At 36.5% G+C, this 13834-nt stretch overlaps 1 protein-coding gene across 2 annotated transcripts in view; it reads left to right on the top strand.

Moving 5' to 3' along the window:
* The window catches only part of GABRA3 (gamma-aminobutyric acid type A receptor subunit alpha3), a 413998-nt gene that overhangs the window by 365874 nt on the left and 34290 nt on the right, over positions 1-13834 (top strand). The window lies entirely within an intron of this gene.

The raw sequence follows: 13834 nt of genomic DNA, 5'->3' as shown, positions 1-13834 counted from the left end.
GAACTCTAGATGTAGATGAAGACTATTCAAAGACACTAAACAAAACCTGGCAGATGTGGTTACAAAACCATTTCATGGAGAATCATGGAGAAAAGAAAAGATAATGAAGATTTTTTTCACACAGGAGGAAAAGATATATATTCCATAGAATACATACTGGTGAGTTAGCCAATTTTAAAATAGATTTCAATTGTTTATTTAGATAAAATTTATTAACTTCTTCCAATAAATTATGAAGAAATAAGCATGTTTCTACTTCCATTTACTCTAACATAGTATTTTTGGTTGTTTTTTTAAAATTTATTGTTATTCAATTACAGTTGTGTGCCTTTTCTCCCCATCCCTCCACCCCACCCCAGCTGAACCCCCCTCCCTTCCCCACCTCCACCCTCCCCCTTGGTTTTGTCCATGTGTCCTTTATAGTAGTTCCTGTAATCCCCTCTCCTCACTGTCCCCTCCCCACTACCCCCTGACTATTGTTAGATTGTTCTTAACTTCAATGTCTCTGGTTATATTTTGTTTCCTTTTTTCTTCTGTTGATTATGGTTGGTTTTATTATTATACTTAAACTAGTTGTTACCTTTGTGTCCTTAAGATATTTACCCATCTAATAGTTGATTTATCAGCTATGAACAGGGTCTATTGATCTCTCATTTACTACAAAGATATGAGGAAACTAGTATACTTGTCCTTTCTTTTTAAAATATATTTTATTGACTATGCTATTATAGTTGTCTCATTTTTTCCCCTTCTACTCCCCTCCACCCTGTATACCCCTCCCACCAGCATTCCTCAACCTTAGTTCATGTCCATGGGTCATACATATAAGTTCTTTGGCTTCTCCATTTCCCATACTATTCTTAACCTCTTCCTGTCTATTTTGTACCTACCATTTATGCTTCTTATTCCCTGTAACTTTTTCTCCATTCTCACACCTCCCCATCCCTGCTGATAACCCTCCATGTGATCTCCATTTCCGTGATTCTGTTTCTGTTCTAGTTGTTTGCTTTGTTTTTGTTTTTGTTTTAGGTTCGGTTGTTGACAGTTGTGAGTTTGTTTTCATTTTCCTGTTCATATTTTTGATCTTCTTTTTCTTAGATAAGTCCCTTTAATATTTCATATAATAAGGGCTGGGTAATGATGAACTCCTTTAACTTGACCTTATCTGAGAAGCATTTTATCTGCCCTTCCATTCGAAATGATAGCTTTGCTGGGTAGAGTAATCTTGGATATAGGTCCTTGCCTTTCATGACTTTGCATACTTCTTTCCAGCCCCTTCTTGCTTTCAAGATTTCTTTTGAGAAATCAGCTGATAGTCTTATGGGAACTCCTTTGTAGGTAACTGTTTCCATTGCTCTGGCTGGTTTTAAGATTCTGTCCTTGTCTTTAATCTTGGGTAATGTAATTATGTTGTACCTTAGTGTGTACTTCCTTGGGTCCAGCTTCTTTGGGACTCTCTGAGCTTCCTGGACTTCCTGGAAGTCTATTTCCTTTGCCAGACTGGGGGAGTTCTCCATCATTATTTTTTCAAATAAGTTTTCAATTTCTTGCTTTTCATCTCCTCTTTCTGGCACCTGTATGACTTGGGTGTTGGAACATTTAAAGTTGTCCCAGAGGTTCCTAAGCCTCTCCTCATTTTTTTGAATTCTTTCTTCATTCTTTTCTGGTTGAAAGCTTATTTCTTCCTTCTGGTCCAAAATATTGATTTGAGTCCTGGTTTCCTTCCCTTCACTCTTGGTTCCCTGTATAATTTTCCTTTATGTCACTTTGCGTAGCCTTCACTTCTTCCTCTATTTTGCAAACATACTCAACCATTTTTGTGAGCTTCCTGATTACCAGTGTTTTGAACTCTTCTTCTGATAGGTTGGCTACCTCGTCATTGCTTAGTTGTATTTTTTCTGGAGCTTTTATCTGTTCCTTCATTTGGGCCATATTTCTTTGTCTCAATGTGTGTGTGTTACATATTAAGGGGCAGAGCCTTAGGTATTTGTCAGGGTGAGGTAACCCATGTTGCTGCATTGTGGCACTGTATGTGGGGCGGGTTTCTGGGAGGGAACAATGCCACTTGGTCAGCTTTTTGCCAGCTTTCAGTCACTTCCTCCACTACCCACAGCAAATTGGGCCCTTCTGGTGCTGATTCCCAGGTGGGTGGTTTTATGTATGTTCTAGGACCCTGTGGGTCTCTCCAACAAACTCTCCTGTGAGGCTGGTAGTTTCTCCTGCCACCTCAACCCCCACAGATTTGAACAGTCAGAGGTTTAAGGCTTTATTTCTCTGCACTGGAACCCTGGGTTGCATGGTCTGTCTTGCTCTTCAGTTCTTCCTTCCCATTTATCTGCATGCAAATATGAAACCACTCATTCCACCAGCTGCCACCTCGCTGACCCCTGTCCTCCAGCTGCTGCCTTGTCACCAGTGCTGTTCGCCCTCGCTGCCCATCTCTGCCCCTCCTACCAGTCTGGATGAATGTTTCTTCTTAACTCCTTGGTTGTCAGACTTCCATACCGTTGGATTTTCTGGCAGTTGTGGTTGTTTTTGTTTTTAAATTTGTTGTTGTCCTTCTTTTGGTTGTGCAAGGAGGCAAAGTATATCTACCCATGCTTCCATGTTGGCCAGAAGTCTACTCATCCTATCTTTTACCTTGTCTTTCCACCAGTCCCTGTCATGTCCCAAATTTCATTTGCTTTACTACCATTTCAGAATTGTCAAGTTTCATATCATTTGCATGCTATTATGCAGCTATAATTCGTATAGTTGATTAATCATATATTAAAATGAATACTCTTCTCAAAATAGTCCTTTTATTAATTTTTCCATTCATTGCTTAGTTAACTTAGCTCATGGGAACCATATTTCCTACTATCTTGCATGTATACAATTGTCTGTCAATTATGTGTACACCTGGGTTATAATTTGGCTGTTTTACAATTTAGGGATCACAGTCTCTTTCTCTGATGTCCATATAGCTATTGATTGTTATACTCAGTTCTAGCAATAAATGTAGCTATGAAGAAATGTCAAACCAGCCTGAGAATCTTGCACATAAGAGGGAACTTCATTTTATGGCCTAGAAGCCAATATGCATGTTTGTTTTATTTACAAATTTCAATTACTTGACAAGGATATGTCTTGTTCAATGTGTATGAATTTTTCCTAGTAGAGCATGTTAACCTTCAAGCCAATAGATTTATAGTTGTCTTTGTTTTAGGAAAACTGACCTAAAACATATCTTTGTTCTGTTCTCTTTCTATAAGCATAAATTATATATATCATATAAATTTTTCTTTCATATCTACCATTTCTCTAATAATATTTAGCTCTGTTATTTTCCACTTCATTCCACATCTCTAACCAATTTTTACTGGATATTCATGTTCATTTCTATGGTAGTGTTGCTTTTCTTTTTATTTATTTATTTATTATTTTTATTTTTTACATCCAAAATTATTTTTTATTAGTTTCAGGTATGCAGCACAGCAATTAGACAATCATATGCTTTAAAAACATTCTCTTATGGAACCTAATCTACAAACCAAACAAGCAAGCAAAAAATAACCAGAGACATTGAAATAAAGAACAAACTGACAGTAACCAGAGGGGAGGATGGTGGGGGAAAATGGGGATAAGAAGGGGAAGGGTCATCAAGAAACATATATAAAGGACACATGGAGAAAGCCAAGGGGCATAGGATTAAGGGTGGTAGGTGGGGGTAGGTGAACGTGTTGGCAAGAAAATGGAGACAGCTGTACTTGACCAATAAAAAAATGACAACGCACACAAAAAATAAAACAAAAATCATTCCCTTGATATTTCCAGGGCCCACCTGTCACAATACATATAATTATTACAATATTATTGACTATACTCCCTATGCATCCCTGTCACTATTCTGAAACCATCAATCTGTGCTTTTCAATCTCTTAACCTTTTATTTGTTTATTTGTTTGTTTATTTATTCAATTATTGTTCTTCAAGTACAGTTGTCTCCATTTTTACCGTAATATGATCCACCACCTCCCACCCTTGAACCTACCCTCTTTGGCTTTGTCCATGTGTCCTTTATACATGTTCCTTGGTGGTGCTTCCCCTGTTTTCCCACATTATCTCTCTTCCCCCTACCCTCTGATTACAATCAGCTTGTTCTTTCTTTCAATGTCTCTGGTTATATTTTGCTTGTTTGTTTGTTTTGTTGATTAGGTTCCACCAATAACCAAGTGCTGGAAGCAACCTAAGTGCCCACCAGTAAATCAGTGGATATAAAAACTATGGTACATTTACACAATGGAATTCTACACAACAGAAAGAAGGAAGTAGCTCCTATTCTTCACAATAGCACAGATGGAACTGGAGAGCATTGTGCTAAGTGAAATAAGCCAGACAATGAAAGATAAATATCATGTTATCTCACCTTTACCTTTTTCACCCAGTCTTCCAACATTCCTCTTATCTGGGAACCCTCAGTCTGTTCTGTGCTCTCTGTATGTGAGTCTGTTTCTGTTTTATTTTTTTCTTCATTTATTTTGTTCTTTAGATTCCAAAAACAAGTGAAATCATGTAGTATTTGTCTTTCACTGACTGATTTATTTCACTTAGCATAATACCCTTTAGGTCCATCCATGCTAACACAAATTGTAAGATTTTATTCTTTTTATGGCCAAGTAACATTCTATTGTATAAATATACCACTGCTTTTATATCCACTCATCTACTAATAGACACTGGGGTTGCTTCCATATCTTGGCTACTTTAAATAACACTGCAATGAACATATGGGTGTACATATTCTTTTGGATTAGTGTTTTGGGTTTCTTTGCACATACACCCAGAATTGGAATTTCTGCATCATGAAGCAGTTCCATTTTTAAATTTTTGAGGAAACTCTGTACTATTTCCATAGTGGCACCACAATCTGCATTCCCACCAACAGTGATGGAGGTTCCCTTTTTCTCCACATCCTTGCCAGCACTTATTTATGATTTATTGATAATAGCCATTCTGACAAGTATGAAGTAATATATCATTGTGGTTTTAATTTGGATTTCTCAGACAGTTAGGGATGTTGAACATTTCATATGTCTGTTGTCCATCTGTATGTTCTCTTTGGAGAAGTGTCTATTCAGTTCCTCAGCCCATTTTTAAATTGAATTTGTTTGTGTTTTGGTTATTACGTTGTATGAGTTCTTTATAATTTTTGGATATTAACCCTGTATTAGATATCTTATTGCCAAATGTGTTCTTCCATTATTTGGGTTGTCTTTTGGTTTTGTTGATGGTTTCCTTTTGTGTGTCAAACTTTTTTAGTTAGCTGTAGTACCACTTGTTTATTTTTCATGTTTTCCTTGCCTGAGAAGATATATCAGAAAAAAATATTGCTAAGAGAAATGTCAGACATTTTTCTGTCTATATTTTTTTTTCTAGGAGTTTTATGGTCTTGAGTCTTACATTTAAGTCTTTAATTTAATTTGAGTTTATTCTTGTATAGGGTGTAAATAAATGGTTTAGCTTAATTTTTTGCATCTATCTGCTTAATTTTTCCAGCATCATTTATTAAATAGACTGTGTTTACCACATTGTATGTTCTTGCCCCCTTTGTTAAATATTAATTGATGATAAAGATGTGGGTTTATTTCCTGGCTCTCTATTCTGTTGCATTGGCCTATGTGTCTGTTTTCATGTCAGTACCATAATGCATTGATTACTATAGCTTTGTAGTATGGTTTGATATCAGGTAGCATGATGCGTCCAATTTTGTTCTTCATTTTCAACATTGTCGTGGCTATTGAGCATCTTTTGTGTTTCCATTTAAATTTGGGGGTTATTTGTTCTTGTTTCATGAAATATGCAATTGGTATTTTGATAACAGTTGCATTGAATCTTTAGACTTCTCTGGGTAGTGTGGATATTTTAATGATGTTAATTCTTTCTATCCATGATCACAGTATGTGCTTCCATTTAATTGTATTTTCTTAGATTTCTTTCTTCAGTGTTTTATAATTTTCCAAGTATAGATTTTTACCTCATTGGTTAAACCAATTGCTAGGTTTTTTGTTTTTTCATGCAATTCTAAATAGGTTGTATTCAGGTTTTCTATCTCTTATAGTTCATATTGGTGTATAAAAATGGAAACAATGTCTAAATTTTTATTTTGTGTCCTACCTTATAGAGTTCATCTATCAGTTCTTGTAGTTTTTAGTGTAGTCTTTAGGATTCTTTATATATGATATCATATCATCTGCAAATAATGATAGTTTTACTTCTTCCTTTTTAAAATTACTTTATTGATGTTCAATTACAGTTGTCTGCATTTTCTCTCAACCACTCCACCCACCCCAGCCAAACCCACCACCCTCCCTTGTTTCCACCATACCCCTAGGTTTTGTCCATGTGTCTTTTATAGTACTTCATGAAAAAACTTCTGCCCACTGTCCCCTTCCCCCTCCCCTCTGGCTATTGTTGGGTTGTTCTTAATTTCAATGCCTCTGGTTATATTTTGTTTGCTTTTTTTGGTTGTTGTTGATTATGGTCCAGTTAAAGGTGAGATCATATGGTATTTGTCCCTCACTGCCTGGCTTATTTCACTTAGCATAATGCTCTCCAGTTCCATCCATGCTGTTGCAAAGGGTATAAGCTCCTTTTTTCTGTCTGCTGCATAGAATTCCATCGTGTAAATGTACCATAGTTTTTTGATTCACTCATTTGATGATGGGTACTTAGGTTGCTTCCAGTACTTGGCTATTGTAAATTGTGAGGCTATGAACATTGAGGTGCATAGGTACTTTTGGATTGGTGTTTCAGGGTTCTTAGGGTATAATCCCAGCAGTGGAATTGCTGGGTCAAAGGGCAATTCCATTTTTAGTATTCTGAGGAAATTCCATACTGTTTTCCACGGTATGGAAATTACATACTGTTTCCACACCAGTCTGCATTCCCACCAACAATGTACTAGGGTTCCCTTTTCTCCACATCTTCTCCAACATTTGTTTGTTGATTTGTTTGTGTTGGCCACTCTGACCAGTGTGAGATGGTACCTCATTGTGGTTTTAATTTGCATCTCTCTGATGGCTAGTGATGCTGAACATCTTTTCATATGTCTCTGGGCCTTCTGTATGTCTTCCTTGGAGAAGTGCCTGTTCAAGTCCTTTGCCCATTTTTTCATTGGGTTGTTTGTCTTCCTGGAGTGGAACCCTGGATCAGATGGTTTCACAGGAGAATTCTACAGAGCATTTAAGGGGGAGGTAACCCCCATCCTCCACAGATTATTTCAAAAAATTCAAGAAGATGGAAGACTCCCAAACTCGTTTCATGAAGCCAACATCATCCTAATCCCCAAACCAGATAAAGACACAACAAAGAAAGAAAACTTCAGGTCAATATTGCTGATGAACATAGATGCTAAAATCCTCAATGAAATACTGGCAAACAGCATCCATCAATACATTAAAAAGGTCATACAACATAATCAAGTGGGATTCATCCCAGGGATGCAAGGATGGTACAATATTCACAAATCAATAAACATAATACACCACATAAACAAAAGCAAAGACAAAAACCACTTGATCATATCAATAGATACAGAAAAAGCATTTGATAAGTTACGGCACCCATTTATGATAAAAACCCTCAACAAAGTGGCAATAGAGGGAACATTCCTCAACATAATAAAGGCCATATATGAGAGACCTACAGCCAACATCATACTCAATGGACAAAAACTTAGACCTTTTCCACTAAGAGCAGGAACAAGACAAGGATGCCCTCTCTCACCACTCCTATTCAACATAGTATTGGAAGTTCTAGCCACAGCAGTCAGACAAGAAAAAGAAATAAAAGGCATCCAAATTGGAAAGGAGTGAAATGAAACTGTCATTGTTTGCAGATGATATGATAGTGTTATTGGTTCTCTTTTTATTTTAATACTGTTTTCTTTAGTCATGCTGAAGCTTGTTATTTTGATGAGATCCCATTTGTTTGGTCTTTCTTTTTTGTCCTTTGTTCTAGGGGACATATCAGTGAAAATACTGCTTCATGAAATATCTGAACTTTTCCTGCCTAAGTTTTCCTCTAGGACTTTAATGGTGGCATGACACATATTTAAGTCTTTTATCCACCCTGAATTTACTCTTGTGTATGTTGTCAGTTGGTGCTTGAGTTTCTTTTCTTTTTTTTTTTTTTTTGCATGTAGCTGTCCAGCTGTCCCAACACCATTTGTTGAGGAGGCTATTTTTACTCCATTTTATACTGCTGCCCCCTTTCTCAAAAATTAATTGACTGTAGAGACTTGGGTTGTTTTCTGGGCTCTCTGTTCTGTTCCATTGGTCTGTGTGCCTGTTTTTATGACAGTACCAGGCTGTTTTGATTACAGTGGCCTTGTAATACAGTTTGATATCAGGTATTGTGATCCCTCCTGCTTTATTCTTCTTTCTCAAAATTGCTGGAGCTATTTGGGGTTGTTTATGGTTTCATATAAACTTCTGATATGTTTGTTCTATGTAATATATGTCATTGGTTCTTTAATAGGGATTGAATTCAAGCTATAAATCACTTCGCGTAGTATGGCCATTTCAATGATGTTAATTCTTCCAATCCTTGAGTGTGGTACATGCTTCCATTTGTTTGTCTCTTCTTTAATTTCTCTCTTCAGTGTTGTATAGTTTTCTGAGTACAGGTTTTTTACATCCTTGGTTAAGTTTATTCCTAGGTACTTTATTTTTCTTGTTGCTATATCAAATCAGATTTTTTCTTGATTACTGTTTTTGATATTTCATGTTGATATACAAAAATGCCTTTGATTTCTGAGTATTGACTTTGTATCCCACTGTTTTGCCAAATTCATTTATTAGGTCAAGTAGGTTTTTTGTGGAGCCTATAGGAGTTTCCATGTGCACTATCATGTCATCTGCAAACAATGACAGTTTTACTTCCCCCTTTCCAATTTGGATGCTTTTTATTTCTTTTTCTTGTCTGACTGCTGTGGCTAGGACTTCCAGTACTATGTTAAATAAGAGTGTTGACAGTCAACATCCCTGTCCTGTTCCTGATCTTAAGAGAAATTATTTTATTTTTTCCCCATTGAGTATAATGTTAGCTGTAGGTTTGTTATATATGGTTTTTATTATGTTGAGACAAGTTCTATTTCCACTTTGCCAAGAATTTTTATCATAAATGAGTGTGGGATTTTTTTAAATGCTTTTTCTGCATCTATTGATAAGATCATATAATTTTTATCCTTCATTTTGTTTATGTGGTGCATCACATTAATTGATTTGTGGATACTGTAACACCCTTCAATACGCAGAATAAATCCCACTTGGTCATGGTTTATGATCTTTTTGACATATTACTGGATTCAGTTTTCTAATATTTTGTTGAAGATTTTTGCATATATTCATCAGAGATATTTGCTCATACTTTTCTTTCCTTGTAGTATCCTTAACTTTTTTGGAATTAGGATAAAGCTGGCTTTATAAAATGAGCTTGGGAGTCTTCCTTCCTCTTGAATTTTTTGGAATGGTTTGAGAAAGGGAGGTATTAGTTCTTCTTTGAATGTTTGGTAAAATTCACCAGTGAAACATCCAGGGCAACGATTTAGTTAAGAGGGTATTTTTTTAATTACTACTCATTTTCATTAGTTCTAATTGACCTGTTCAGATTTTATTTTGTATTGATTGAATTTGGAAAGATTGTATGTTTCTAGGAATTTATGCATTTCTTCCAGATTGTCCAAATTATTGGCATGTGGTTTTTTGTAATATTTTAACATAATGATTTGTATTTCTGTGGTGTCAGTTGTTACTTTTCTTGAATTTCCAATTTTATTTATTTGGATCTTCTCTCTCTCTCTCTTTTTTTTTAATGAGTCTGTTTAAAGGTTTATGAATCTTGCATATCTTTTCAAAGAACCAGCTCTTCGTTTCCTTGATCTTTTACATTTTTTAGATTCTATTTAATTTATTTCTGCTTTGATCTTTATTATTTCCTTCCTTCTACTCACTTTGGGGTTTATTGTTCTTTAGCTCCTTTAGTTATAAGGTTAGACTGTTAGACTATTGCTTTTTCTTGTCTGATTGCTATGGCTAGGATGTCCAATACTATGTTGAATAGAAGTGGTGAGAGAGGGCATCCTTTTCTTTTCATGATCTTAGTGGGAAAGCTCTAAGTTTTTGTCCATTGAGTATGATGTTGGCTGTAGGTCTCTCATATATGGCCTTTATTATGTTGAGGAATGCTCCCTTTATTCCCACTTTGCTGAGTGTTTTTATCAGAAATGGGTGCTGTATCTTATCAAATGCTTTTTCCGCATCTACTGATATGATCATGTGATTTTTGTCTTTGCAGTTATTGATGTGATGTGTTATGTTTATTGATTTGTGAATATTGTACCATCCTTGCATCCCTGGGATGGATCCCACTTGGTCATGGTGTATGATCATTTTAATGTATTGCTGCATGCGGTTTGTGAATATTTCATTGAGAATTTTAGCATCTATGTTCATCAGCGATATTGGCCTGAAGCTTTCTTTCTTTGTTGTGTCTTTATCTGGTTTGGGGATTAGGATGATGCTAGCTTCATAAAAAGAGTTTGGGAGTCTTCCATCAGTTTGGATTTTTTCAAATAGTCTGTGAAGCACAGGGGTTAGCTCTTCCTTAAATGCTTTGTGGAATTCTCCTGTGAAACCATCTGGTCCAGGGCTTTTGTGTGTTGGGAGTTTTTTGATGACTGCTTCAATTTCATCTGCTGTTATTGGTTTGTTCAGGTTTTCTGCTTCTTCTTCATTCAGTTTTGGAAGATTATATTTTTCTAGAAATGTCTGCATTTTACCTAGGTTTTCAAATTTTGTGGCATACAGTTCTTCGTAGTAATTTCTTATGATCCTTTGTATTTCTGTGGTATCCGTTGTAATCTCTCCTCTTTCATTTTTAATTGTGTTTATTTGGTCCTCTCTCTTTTTTTCTTGATCAGCATACTTAAAGGCTAATCTATTTTGTTTATCTTTTCAAAGAGCCAGCTCCTGGATTCATTGATCCTTAGAATTGTGCTTTTAGTCTCTATGTCATTTAACTCTGCTCTGATCTTGGTTATTTCCTTCCTTCTGCTTGTTCTGGGCTGTCTTTGTTGTTGTTCCTCCTGTTCTTGTAGGGATAGGGTTAGGTTCTTTGTTTGAAATGTTTCTATCTTTTGAAGGTAGGCCTGTATTGCTATGAACTTCACTCTCAGAAGTGAATTTGCTGTGCCCCATAGGTTTTGGGTTGTTGTGAATTCATTTTCATTTGTTTCCAGAAAGTTTTTGATTTCTTCCCTAATCTCGTTCTCGACCCATTCATTGTTTAATGGCTTGCTATTCAGTCTCCATGATTTTGAGTGTTTTGGGTTTTTTCCTTTGGGGTTGGTTTCTAGTTTCAGTCCCTTGTGGTCAGAGAAGATGCTTGATATGATTTCAATTTTCTTGAATTTGTTGAGGCTTGCTTTGTGTCCTATCATGTGGTCTATCTTTGAAAAAGTTCCATGGACACTTGAAAAGACTGTGTATTTTGCTTCTTTGGGATGAAAAGCTCTATATATATCAGTTAAGTCCATTTCCTCTAGGGTATTGTTAAGTGACACAATATCCTTGTTGATATTTTGTTTGGGAGACCTGTCCATTTTTGATAGTGGGGGTGTTAAAGACCCCTAGTATATTTGTGTTGCTGTCAATATCTTTCTTGAAATCCTCCAAGATTTTCTTTTTCTTTCTTTTTTTTTTTAAGATTTTCTTTATGTATTTGGGTGCTCCTATGTTTCGTGCATAAATATTTACAATGTTTATGTCTTCTTGGTGGATTCTTCCTTTGAGTATTCTGAAGTGACCTTCTGGGTCTCTCTTTATGGCCCTTCTTTGGAAGTCTATTTTGTCTGATATGAGTATTGCTACCCCTGCTTTTTTTCCCCTGTACGTTTGCTTGGAAAATTTGTTTCCAGCCCTTCACTTTCAGTCTGTGTAAGTCTTTTGTCCTGAGATGGGTCTCTTGTAGGCAGCATGTGTGTGGGTCCTGTTTTCTTATCCATTCAGCTATTCTATGTCTTTTGATTGGAGCATTTAATCCATTTACGTTTAAGGTTATTATCCATAGTTAGTTATTCATTGCCTTTTTTTCCTAACTGTGTTCCTGTGTCTTTCTCTTTTCCTTCCTTTCCTTAAAGCAGTCCCTTTAGCATCTCTTGCAGAGCTGGTTTTGTGGAAGTGTATTCTTTTAGACTTCTTTTGTCTGGGAAACTCTTTATTTGGCCTCTATCTTGATTGAGAGCCTTGCTGGGTAAAGTAGTCTTGGTTGCAGGCCTCTGGTTCTCATTACTTGGAATATTTTTTGCCATTCTCTTCTGGCTTGGAGCGTTTCCATTGAGAAGTCAGTTGCTAACCTTATTGGGGCTCCCTTGTATGTTACTTCCTTTTTTTCCTTGCTGCCTTTAAGATCCTCTCTTTGTCTTGGAATTTTGCCATTTTAATTATGATGTGTCTTGCAGTGGGCCTCTTTGGGTTCCTCTTGCTTGGGACTCTCTGTGTTTCCTGGATTTGGGTGACTTTTTCTCTCCTCAGATTAGGGAAATTTTCCATCATTACTTTTTCAAACAGGTTTTCTATCCCTTGCTCATCTTCTTCTCCTTCTGGTATACCTATTATATGGATATTGTTACATTTCATGTTGTCCTGCATTTCCCTTAATCCCTCTTCATTCTTTCTGAGCCTCTTTTACTTTTTTTGTTCTTTCTGGGTGTTTTTTTCTACTGTGTCCTCCAGCTCGCTGATCCGATTCTCTGCTTCATCAAGTCTGCTTCATTCCTTGTACTGTGTTCTTCAATTCAGAAATTGCATTCTTCATTTCCTCTTGGCCCTTTTTGATGCTTTCTATTTCCTTTTTCATGTTGATGTAGTTTGCAGTGAGTTCATTGTAGTTTCCTTGTAGTTTCTGTTAGTTCTCTGTGAACTCAGAGAGCTCAGTGAGCTTCCTGATGACCATTGCTTTGAACTCAGTATCTGATAGTTGACTTGCCTCTTTTTCAGTTAGCATTCTTTCTGAGGCTTCATCCTTTCCTTTCATTTGGGAATTGTTTCTTTGTCTTCCCATTGTTTGTGAGACTCTTCTTGTTAGCCTCTGCTTCTGAAATTGATCTATTCTGACTCCCTGAGTTCATGGTATGAACTTCTATGCTAGAATGCCAGTGGCATTCAGTGATGCTGTCTCCTTAATCTCCTGTGCTCACTGGTCTTGAGCTGATGTTTATGGGTGTAACACGGTCTAACTCTGGTCTTTTCAGCACTCCAGGTTTTCTTGTCTCACCTGTGGGAAAAAGAGGAATGGGGGCAAAAAAAAAAAAAAAAAAGGGAACGAGGGAAAAAGGGAATAGAAAAGGAAAGGAAGGAAGGAAGAAGTAATAAAGAAAGATCGGAGGCAAGATAAGAAGGAATTTTAACAAAAATTAAAACAACAGAATAAATAATAGAAGGCAGGAAGAAGGAATTAAAAAGGTAAAGGATGGAAGGAAGAAGGAATAAAAAAAAGAAATAAGGACAGAAAAGAAGAAGGAATTCAGGGGGAAAGGAGGAAAGAAAAAACAAAAAAGTCTTCTGCTGTATTTAAACCGGTCAGGTTAGTTCTGCTGGTCTTCCTGTGTGTGAAACAGAAGTGGGTGGTTGGAAGGATTGGTTTTACTTTTCTCCCTTCCTGAGCCACACTCTTCGCTGTTGTTCAGCCTTCAGTCAGTTCCTCCGGATCCTTTTGCTCCCCACTAGGCCTTTATTTCACTAGCTGTGCTGTCCTTGAGTTGCACCAGTTAGGGGAAACTCACATTCCACCT

The sequence above is a fragment of the Desmodus rotundus genome, chromosome X (genome assembly GCF_022682495.2).
Source record: "Desmodus rotundus isolate HL8 chromosome X, HLdesRot8A.1, whole genome shotgun sequence".
In the NCBI taxonomy this organism is placed as follows: Eukaryota; Metazoa; Chordata; class Mammalia; order Chiroptera; family Phyllostomidae; genus Desmodus; species Desmodus rotundus.
The sequence above is the reverse complement of the archived record's forward strand: the minus strand, read 5'-3'. Positions and strand labels throughout refer to the sequence as shown.